Genomic DNA, 10,626 nt, shown 5'->3' with positions numbered 1-10,626 from the left:
AATTTGTTACTTTATGCAGAGACGGACCGTTCATATGTTTAGAAGAAAAGACAATGAATGCTCGAGGTTACGCCTATGCAGCCATGGAAGACCAATTAAACCGACTATCTTATGAATATAATAGATCATATAACTAAGAAATCTATTTCACAGGTATGTCTGTATAGTTTTTATTTTTATTTTTATTTTTAACCTTTTGATAATAAACGCTAATTTGTTCGCTAAAAAGTATTAAATTGGTATTAAATAAAATTAGGTTTGGCGACCGAAATTATTGATATCATTCAAAAATTTATTACATCACTGCGAAATTTAACGTTTATTCTTAAGGTATAAATATCTTTAATCAATCAACCCAAAATATTTCAAAAATTCGTCATGAGTTAAATTAGGTCTTGGAACCGAAATTACTTTACCGAAAAGAGGGGCGCATATTTTTGATAATATTTGATTGATTAAAGTGGGATAAAAAGACAAAAAGATTTTTAAATTTATTTTTACCATGTTTTTAAAATTAATATTTAAATCTTAAATTAATATTGTAAACTTTGTAAAAACAATATTTTTAAAATTATAAATATTTGAAAAAAATTAATATAAGTTTGGTATGAATTTATAATATGAATTTTTAAATTAAGTTTGGTGTGAATTTTTAAAATATGAAATTTTAATTTTAATTTTATGCATTTTTAAAATTAAGTTTGGTGTGAATTTTTTTTTTATTATTAATTTTGAATTTTATATTTAAGTTGTGTGAATTTAAAAACAAAAATTTACTTTATCTCATTAAGTTAAAAATATGATTTTTAAAAAATTCGTCGTAAGTTGAAGACTAGGTCTTTGAACCGAAATTGCTTTACCCGAGGGAGGGACGAGAACTTTTATTATCATTATTTTTAATCTTATTGATTTAAAGTATGACAAAAACATTAAAAAAAAACCCAAAAATCTTAGCTTTTAAAACAATCGCTACAAAAAGACAAATTTTAAAATTTTGTCGAGAGACGGACTAGGGCATCGTCCCGAAACGACCTCGTCTTAAAAAGAAACAAAATTTTTAAAATTTTATTAAATTTTATGTTTTAAAAGTTTAAGGTTTATAAAAAAAAAAAAAAAAAAAAAAAAAAAAAAAAAAAATACCTGGAATTACACCCCATGCGAGTCGCATGGGGATGGGCAGAAGGCCATGCGACTCGCATGGCCATAAAAAGCTGGACAGGATCAAAACTTCCAGCGAGCTGCTCTGTCTCTCACAATAACACACACACACATACACGAAAACTCTCCAAACTCTCTCAATTTTTCACCAATTTTCACCAAATTTCTTGCAAAAACTTCACAATAATCATGCCTAGATTCAGTAGTCTCAACCCCTTCAGGAGAAAGGTAAAGATTTCCCCCCTAATCTCTTAAAATTCGAATTTTTGTGTTCTTGAGCTAGAAAATTTATATTTTGATTTTGTTAAATTTAGGTGTAATTAGAGCTAAATTGTTGTTATATTATGCATGTATATCCTAGATAGAAGCTATTTAACATGAATTGAAGCTAAAAACTTCAATTTTTTTTAGAATCTAGGGTTTGTGTTCTTGAGCAATTTGGGGCTTTTTGTTATAAACAGGTTATGGCCGATTTTTGTCATGAATTGTTGCTAAATTAAGTAGTGTAACATGTTTAGGTAGTTAACTGATCCAAACTTTGAGCCTAAACATGTTTTTGAGAATTAAAGTGGACTTTTTAAGTCCAAAAATTCATGAACTTGGATAATTTGATATAAAGGCTATTTGAAACTTGTTTCATTGCTAGTAGTGATTATTTTGGCATGTTATTTGAGATAAATGCTTATGAACTTGATGTACATTTTTCGTATAGGCTTATTTGACAAAGTGTAGACTTGACAAAAATATGAAAATGAACACTAGTTTGATTTGAATGCCATGTAACAAGTGTTTAATTGCTATAATGATTATTGTTGACATGTTTAAGAGTTTAAATGTGATAAAACATTGTACACATTTTCGTATGTAAAAGTGTAGAATTGTTATTGTTAAGAAAATGTGTATAAAATGTGTTATGAATTGAACAGGTCATCATAATTGTTTCAAGTTATTATTTTGCTAACACTAATGCATATTTGGATGCACAAATTTTGTGTTTAATGTGTTTTGCAGAAAGCCGATACTGGAGGTTCAGGAGCATCATCGTCCAGGCAACCAGAGCCCGAACCGGAAATGTTTCATGAACAGGAACAACATATGCAACAAGAAGAAGAAGAACAGGAGGAGCAACATATTCCTTATCACGATCAAGATCAATTATTCGTGAATCAGTTTCGTCAATTCGCTCCACATCAAAGGATTCTGAGTTTAGACATTAATGAAGATCAGTTACACCCAAATCTGAGATTTGATAGATGTTGGATAGAGTATCCAGATTATCAAAAGAACATGCACATTCTCTACTTTAAGGTTGTTGAAATGCCAAGGGCAATTGACTGGGTACCTTTGGAAACAGTTGACCTTGCCGAACCGATTCGGCAATTATTGGTGCAAAGGTATGGTAATTCTCAGTTTAACGATTGGATGCGCCTATTTTCCATTCGTAGAACCATATATAGGGAATGGTGTATAGAATTACTTAGTACTATTAAGTTAAACAGTGATGTTAGGAGGATAGATGATAGAAGCTTTATTAGGTTTCTGTTAGGTGGACGAATGTACAGAATGTCCATGATAGATTTAGCAAGGGCCTTACAGATTTACACCCCTGCTGAACTTTTGAGCCCCGACTGTAATAGCCTGATTGCCCAAGGAGAAAGGGTAGATAGGGAATTTGATATTAACGCTGTCTGGAGGCGTATGTCCCACTTTAATGAATTTCACGCCAGTGGAAATCATACATACTTAGATATAGACAGAGCTGAACTCCGGGTGATTCATAGATTCTTAGCAAACACAATTACACAAAGGGGTAGGAATAAGGAGAAATTGACCGTAAATGATTTGTTCTACCTCAAGTGTATTAGAGACCCGAGGAGTTTCGTTAACATTCCCTATTGTGTTGGTTATTATCTCGCTAATGTAGTTTCGGGGATGAAATCGGGGAGTATTATAGGTGGTGGTATTTTCATTACTCTCATTGGAGAGTATTTAGGTGTAGATAAGCACCAAGGGGGTCCAATGAACGAAATAGAGGACGGAGGTGAAACTATAAGTTCAAACCTTTATCACGGTGCAAGGGTATTATTGATGAGACGTGGTCGGGTATATCGATACGAGGGACCTCAGCGACAGGTAGAGAGAGGTTCGGATGACGAGATGGAGGAGGCGAACAACATTATAGGAGTTGTTCGGGAGACTGCTCTTGATTTAGGTATTCGTATGGAGGATGAATACATGACGAACTATGATAGGCATATGCAGTACGAGGCATGGCAACGCCGGAATGACTACGAGCATTCCCGGCAACGAGAGCATGGCCGATGGGATTATCATCAGCGCCAAATTATAAGCCAGTTGCAGCCTGGTGAGATGTATTATCCGACCCGACCCGCATACTATCCCGCACATCAGCCAGAGATGAGACCACCCTATGATTCATATGATTATGACGCAGCATACCAGTACACCTATAATCAGCCATGGAACCCGGACGCGAACATGAATTGGGATCCATATCCTAATTTTCCTCCTAACCCACCTCCTGATCAGTAGAGATAAGTTGGTAATTTTTATTTTTTATTATTTTAAACACTTAACATTTCTATTACGTTTATGTAATGTTTGATATTTCTATTATTATTGTGTACTAATATTTTTCTTATAGTTTGAAAGTGGGATGCCAAAGTTCCATTTCAAATTTCATGTATGATTATATTTGTATTGTATGTATTCTATTTTTATGCACAAAACAGGGTGAAACAACGCGTTTTCAAAGACTGGCATTAAGTTCAGCAAAAGCAAGTAATTTTGACGACAATGATGCAAAATGTATGTGAAATAACAACAAGACGGAATGAACAAATGACGTGCACCATTTATCATTCAGCAAACAAACGCCAATATATTAGGAAACTTTGGTAAAAATTTAATAATTTTCACACAAATCACCCTCAATAATTTAAATTGTTACTGATTTCTTGCAAATGAGGGCATTGCAAGATCTTAAGTGTGGGAAGGGGTTAAATTCTTTCGGATTTTAAAATTTTAATATTAAACACTTGGTTACCATTAAAAATACTAGTAAAGCAGTAGTTGTATTAGAATCTAGTGCTCTCTGATAAAAAAAGAACAGCCCTAGTCTTATATACTGACTACCCAATTCTAGTAAAATTTTTCAAAATTTTCAATTAAATGAATTCAAATCATGTTTATACATATTTATGAACGATAAAACTAGGTTTTAACACCGAAATTATTGTTACCTCGGAAAGGACATAAATTGAGAAACAAACTAAAATGTTAAAATTCATTTAAAAATGGAATAGAGGACGATAAAAAGAAAAATAAAAAGCCAAGTGTGGGAAAATTTACCAAGTTATTTTAAACATATGCCACATATATTTGTAACAAATAACTGAAAATACTTTTGCTTTGGACTAAGCTAAACTGTTTTACCCAATGAAAGAAAAGAAGAGATGGATCTACACGATGAATCAATTCCATCACTAAAAGGAAGTAAAGTCTTCCGAAAAAGACACGCGCTTCTTGATTTAGGTCATGAAGTTGTCGTTCAGACCAGCTGTAGGTTGACGAAAAATCTAGAAAAGTCATCACTAAAATCAGCAGGAAATCCACGGACCTCAGCATCAAACAGGGTCGCCAAGTGGTCAGATTTATCCTAACCATGAGAAGGATTTATCTCGTACAATGGGGGGGCACCATGCAAATTAGCTGGATAAGACTAATGAATCAGATCCCCAGAAAGGATAATCTCCTTAAAGATTAAAAATCAGCTTTTAAGACTGATATTACTCAATCCTAGAGACTGACCGTAAAGATTGAGAATTCAAACTCATGGAATTCAATGATATCTAAAACTCGAGCTGAAACGAGAAAATATTTTGATCAAAAATACAAACCGATTTGTTTTCTGAAAACCCTATTTTCAATGCGTTCATTACCATTGAACGTAAAATCCTAGGAATTCACCTGGAATTCATTAGGTCACCTGAACTAAATCGGGTGTCAACCGTAAGAACGATGGTTGCATAACATGGTCAAAGACAGGACCTTGTGCCAGACCGAAAAATTATAAGGGTGAGCTTTACTATTGCTCCTACCAAGGATAGTAATTGCGTCCGACACGTTATAAACCATAATCAAAAGCATGTCACGGGACATTGCCTTAAACAGTTGCTTGTTCAACGCTTTCCTTTACAACCGGACGGTAGTTTGCCGAAAGGTAATATACGGAACAAGTAAACTGGACGTGTTGCTTTCCAAATACAAGGTTAGCAAGTGGGTGACACAAAACCGCAAGTTTTGAGCTAAAATTTTCAAATCTGAAACCCACCAAACCCACAAAAATATTTTGCAAACACCGGTAAAGGGTTATTCCGGAAAACTTATCTAGGGGAAAAACTAGATTTAATTTTCAAAAGATCAAATGTTTTCATAAAGATCCAATTTCCTTAATGGATCTAAATTTTTATAGTCATGTGAGACTGTAAACCATATCGTTACTACCATTGTTTATACCGCCGTATAGAAATCACTGATGTACAAAGTGTGAAGAATAAAGAAGTGATTCTAGTATTTCAAGACAATATTGCTTGAGGACAAGCAACGCTCAAGTGTGGGAATATTTGATAATGCTAAAAACGAACATATATTTCATAGCATTATTCCTCAAGAAAGACAAGCTTTTAGTTGCAATTGTTCTATTTACAAGAGATATTCGTTTAAATATTAAAAGTGAAGACAAAAGGCAGATTCGACAAATTGTAGACAAAAAGGTCCAAAGAGCTATAAAGTACAAGATACAACTAAAAAGGTTCAAAATATTGATGAGGAACGTCTCAAAATGACAAGAGTACAAGTTGCGGAACGCAAAGTACGCGATTTAAAATAATACGCGAGGACGTCCGAAAATCCGGAACCGGGACCTGAGCCAAGAAGAAACGCCCGACGCAACGGACCAAAAATATCTAGTCTACTATGCACAAGAATATAATATAATATATATATAATTATATATTATATATATTATTATTATTATATTACGTCGGCAAGAAGAAAACAAAAGTAGTTGGCTGAATCCAGGGTGGCCATGCGACTCGCATGGCCAGAGGCACAAAACCATGCGAGTCGCATGGTGTGAGATTGCTGGTCAGGTCCTATAAAAAGCCAGTTTTGTGCCGAGTTTTAAACATCCTTTTTCTCTTCCTCTTCAACGTAAATATATTTATATTTATAATTTATATTTTAATTTTAATTATAATTCTAATAATAAGGGTATGTTAGCGAATGTTGTAAGGGTGTAAGTCGAAATTCTGTCCGTGTAACGCTACGCTATTTTTAATCATTGTAAGTTATGTTCAACCTTTTTATATTAATGTCTCGTAGCTAAGTTATTATTATGCTTATTTAAAACGAAGTAATCATGATGTTGGGCTAATTACTAAAATTGGGTAATTGGGCTTTGTACCATAATTAGGGTTTGGATAAAAGAACGACACTTGTGGAAACTAGGCTATGGGCTATTAATGGGCTTTATATTTGTTTAACTAAATGAAAGTTTGTTAATGTTAATATAAAGATTTACAATTGGGCGTCCCTATAAATTACCATATACACTCGATCGGACACGATGGGCGGGGTATTTATATGTACGAATAATCGTTCATTTAACCGGACACGGGAATGGATTAATAGCCACTAGAATAATTAAAACAGGGGTGAAATTACATTCAAGGGTAATTGGTGTAATTGTTAACAAAGTAGTAAAACCTTGGTTTACACGCAGTCGATAACCTGGTGTATTCATTAAACAAAGTATTAAAACCTTGTTACAATTCGAATCCCCAATTAGTTGGAATATTTATCTTCGGGTATAATAATAATTTGACAAGGACACTTGCAATTTATATTTATGACTGATGGACTGTTATGGACAAAAACCAGACGGACATATTGAATAATCCAGGACAAAGGACAATTAACCCATGGGCATAAAACTAAAATCAACACGTCAAACATCATGATTACGGAAGTTTAAATAAGCATAATTCTTTTATTTCATATTTAATTTCCTTTATTTTATATTTAATTGCACTTCTAATTATCGCACTTTTATTTATTGTTATTTTATTTTATCGCACTTTTAATTATCGTACTTTTTAATTATCGCAATTTAATTTTATCGCATTTTTATTATTCGCAATTTCATTATCGTTATTTACTTTACGCTTTAATTTAAAGTCTTGTATTTATTTTATATTTTACATTAGGTTTTAACTGCGACTAAAGTTTTAAAATCGACAAACCGGTCATTAAACGGTAAAAACCCCCCTTTATAATAATAATATTACTTATATATATATTTGTATTTTTATAAAAGTAAATTAATATAGCGTTGAGCTTTGTTTAAAGATTTCCCTGTGGAACGAACCGGACTTACTAAAAACTACACTACTGTACGATTAGGTACACTGCCTATAAGTGTTGTAGCAAGGTTTAAGTATATCCATTCTATAAATAAATAAATATCTTGTGTAAAATCGTATCGTATTTAATAGTTTTTCCTAGTAAAATAATAACTATTTTATATACACCTCGCACGACATCAATCATTTTCACCAAGGTTTGACCATCATAACCCAAGTGTAAGTCTAAGACATGAAGCACAACTCACTTAAGTGTTGCAAGTGTTTTGATGAACCAAAGTTACATCAAAGTCTTAGATTCAACACATACATGAACTATAAAAGTAATATTAACCAAGTTTTGACTATTATGACACAAGTGTAGGTCTAAGACATATAGCACAACTCACTTAAGAGTTGTATGAAGTTTGATGAACCAAAGTTACATCAAGGTCTTAAATCTAACACATACATGAACTTTAAAACTAATAATAAGTTACAAACTTGAAAGTGAACTTATGAAATCAAGATCTTAAGTTGTAGAACATAGTTCTTAGTTAGATCTTGAAGATCCTAGACTCAAAAGTCTAGATCTAACATAAGTGTACAAAGTTATAATTAAAGAAAGCTTACTTACATGTTCTTGAACTTTCAAAGTTAACTTTTAGTTCAAGATTAATGAGATCAAGGTTAACTAGTAACACTTGACCAATAACAACCAACAAACATGAAATTAAAGTACATAATACAAAGAAATAAACTAAGTAAACAAGTAAAAGGTTCATGGTTGTTCATACTTTAAAGATTCAAACCAAAGTTTGATCTTTAGAAAGTAAACTTTAAGTTTACTTCGTGAGCTTCAAGTATGATTTTAATCAACACATAAACTTACAATCTTTTGAAACAATATATGTAGAACATAAACTAGAAAGTTTAGTTCTTGTGTGTTCTTGTAAATACAAGATAAAAGAAGAATGAAACTAGTAAGTTTGATTCTTGAAAACATGTAAGTACTAACAACAAAGTTCAAGTAACTTAAATAACAACCAAGTACAAGTAACAAACAAACAATGATGATGATATGAGAGTGATATGGATCGGTTTTACAAAGAAAAGAAGAAGAGAAAAAAAGTTCAAGTTGCTTACAAGAATGGAGAGAAAAATGAGAGAAAAGTGAGAAAAATGGAAGTATGAAATGAAGAGTATGTGAGAGTGAAGTGTTACTAGTGAATCAAGTAGTAAAAAAAAAAATTTTGAACTCTCCCATTGATCAATGTAGGCCGACAGTTTCACAACACATGGGGGGAGAGGAAAGTCCACAAGATCTTCATGTGTTTGGCTCCAAAAAGATGGTTAATAGGTGTTAGTTCATGGGGACATGGTGTGACTAGATTCCAAGCAAAGTTAACCATCTAGTTTAGTTCTAAATAATACTTACATGAATTAATGGGCTTAATTAATCCACTAAAGATGTAGGGTGGGCTTATAAGCCCAATATCATGAGTTCATAACATTAACAAGGCCCAAGTTCAAGTATTTAACAAGTCAATCCAATTAAAGCCCAAGTAACTAACTAATAACCATAGTTAATTAAAATGATTAATAAAATTTAATCATGAACGTAAATAATACCTGAAAATATTATTCGTGCAAGTTTCGTGTGTCACAAAGACGTTTCGGGCAATTAAAGTCAAGTACAGGCAATCATGGCAACATGTAAATGTAATAACATACATTCGTTTAATCACAAGTATTAATAATAACAATTATTAATAAATAAACGTTGGAAAAATCTAGGGTCGTTACATTACCCACCTGTTAAAGAAAATTTCGTCCCGAAATTTAAGCTGAGGTAGATGGAGGAGTCGAGAAAAGGTGAGGATGCTTCTGCATCATTTGATCCTCTCGCTCCCAGGTACACTCAGATCCTCGTTTGGCATTCCATTGCACTCGGATGATCGGAATCTTGTTGCGTTTCAAAGTCTTGACCTCACGGTCCATAATTTCAACAGGCTCTTACACAAAGTGGAGTTTATCATCAATCGTAAGTTCCTCCAGTGGTATGATAATTTCGGGTGTAGCAAGACACTTCTTCAAGTTTGACACGTGGAAGGTAGGATGAACTGAGCTCAATTGTGCTGGTAGATAAAAACGGTAAGCAACGGGTCCAACACGTTCCAAGATTTCAAAAGGACCAATGTATCGTGGGTTCAACTTTCCACATTTTCCAAAGCGAATCACACCTTTCCAAGGTTCAACCTTCAACATTACACGATCACCAATGTTGAATTCAAAGTCTTTTCTTTTAAGATCGGCATAACTCTTTTGACGGTCACGAGCAGTCTTAAGTCTAGCTTGAATCTGAGCAATCTTCTCCGTTGTTTCATGGACTACCTTGGGTCCGGTGATTTGCTTTTCGCCTACTTCGGCCTAACAAATAGGAGATCGGCACTTGCGGCCATACAATGCTTCAAAAGGTGCGGCATTAATGCTCGAGTGATAACTGTTGTTGTACGAGAATTCGGCTAGCGGAAAATGCCTTTCCCAGGCCTTTCCGAAATCGATGACACATGCACGCAACATGTCTTCCAAGGTCTGAATCATTCGTTCACTTTGCCCGTCGGTCTGTGAATGATAAGCAGTACTCATGTCAAGACGAGTTCCCATGGCTTCTTGCAAAGAACGCCAAAATCTAGAAGCAAAATGGGGATCGCGATCGGAGATGATCGATAAAGGTACACCATGAAAGATACAACCTCCTTGATGTATAATTGAGCAAGTCTCTCCATCGTATCCGTTTCCTTCATCGCTAAAAAGTGTGCAGATTTAGTAAGGCGGTCAACAATAACCCAGATGGTATCGTATCCGCCCACCGTCTTTGGTAGCTTGGTGATGAAATCCATCGTGATCCTTTCCCACTTCCATTGTGGAATTTCTGGCTGTTGAAGTAACCCAGAAGGTCTCTGATGCTCGGCTTTAACCTTCGAGCAAGTCAAACACTTACCAACATACGTCGCAACGTCCATCTTAAGATTCAGCCACC

This window comes from Rutidosis leptorrhynchoides, chromosome 1, assembly GCF_046630445.1.
Source record: "Rutidosis leptorrhynchoides isolate AG116_Rl617_1_P2 chromosome 1, CSIRO_AGI_Rlap_v1, whole genome shotgun sequence".
NCBI classification, from domain to species: domain Eukaryota; kingdom Viridiplantae; phylum Streptophyta; class Magnoliopsida; order Asterales; family Asteraceae; genus Rutidosis; species Rutidosis leptorrhynchoides.
Note: the sequence above shows the minus strand (reverse complement) of the source record.